Raw genomic sequence first — 1,586 nt, forward strand, 5'->3', positions numbered from 1 at the left:
TAATTTAACAATTAACTGGAATATTATTAACTGTGTATTAGTGATGACATTTAATTTAACAATTAACCGGAATATAATCCCTGTGTATTAATGATGACATCTAATTTAACAATTAACGGGAATATTATCACCTGTGTATTAGTGATGACGTCTAATTTAACAATTAACTGGAATATTATCAACTGTGCATTAGTGCTGACATCTAATTTAACAATTAAGCGCAATATTATCCCCTTTGTATTCGTGATGACATCTAATTTAACAATTAACCGGAATATTATCCACTTTGTATTCGTGATGCCATCTAATTTAACAATTAACTGGAATATTATCACCTGTGTATTAGTGATGACATCTAATTTAACAATTAACTGGAATATTATCACCTTTGAATTCGTGATGACATCTAATTTAACAATCAACTGGAATATTATCACCTGTGAATTAGTGATGACATCTAATTTAACAATTAACTGGAATATTATCCCCTGTGTATTAGTGATGACATCTAATTTAACAATTAACTGGAAAATTATCCCCTGTGTATTAGTGATGACATCTAATTTAACAATTAATTGGAATATTATCCCCTGTGTATTAGTGATGACATCTAATTTAACAATTAACTGGAATATTATCTCCAGTGTATTAGCGAAGACATCTAATTTAACAATTAACTGGAATATTATCACCTGTGTATTAGTGATGACATCTAATTTAACAATTAACTGGAATATTATCCCCTTTGTATTCGTGATGACATCTAATTTAACAATTAACCGGAATATTATCCCCTTTGAAATCGTGATGACATCTAATTTAACAATTAACTGGAATATTATCAGCTGTGTATTAGTGATGACATCTAATTTAACAATTAACTGGAATATTATCCCCGGTGTATTAGTGATGACATCTAATTTAACAATTAACTGGAATATTATCCGCTGTGTATTAGTGATGACATCTAATTTAACAATTAACTGGAATATTATCTCCTGTCTATTAGTGATGACATCTAATTTAACAATTAACCGGAATATTATCCCCTTTGTATTCGTGATGACATCTAATTTAACAATTAACCGGAATATTATCCCCTTTGTATTCGTGATGACATCTAATTTAACAATTAACTGGAATATTATCACCTGTGTATTAGTGATGACATCTAATTTAACAATTAACTGGAATATTATCCCCTTTGAAATCGTGATGACATCTAATTTAACAATTAACTGGAATATTATCACCTGTGTATTAGTGATGACATCTAATTTAACAATTAACTGGAATATTATCCCTGGTGTATTAGTGATGACATCTAATTTAACAATTAACTGGAATATTATCCCCTGTGTATCAGTGATGACATCTAATTTAACAATTAACTGGAATATTATCTCCTGTCTATTAGTGATGACATCTAATTTAACAATTAACCGGAATATTATCCCCTTTGTATTCGTGATGACATCTAATTTAACAATTAACTGGAATATTATCACCTGTGTATTTGTGATGACATCTAATTTAACAATTAACCGGAATATTATCCCCTGTGTATTAGTGATGACATCTAATTT

The sequence above is a fragment of the Heterodontus francisci genome, unplaced genomic scaffold (assembly GCF_036365525.1).
Source record: "Heterodontus francisci isolate sHetFra1 unplaced genomic scaffold, sHetFra1.hap1 HAP1_SCAFFOLD_185, whole genome shotgun sequence".
Classification (NCBI taxonomy): Eukaryota; Metazoa; Chordata; class Chondrichthyes; order Heterodontiformes; family Heterodontidae; genus Heterodontus; species Heterodontus francisci.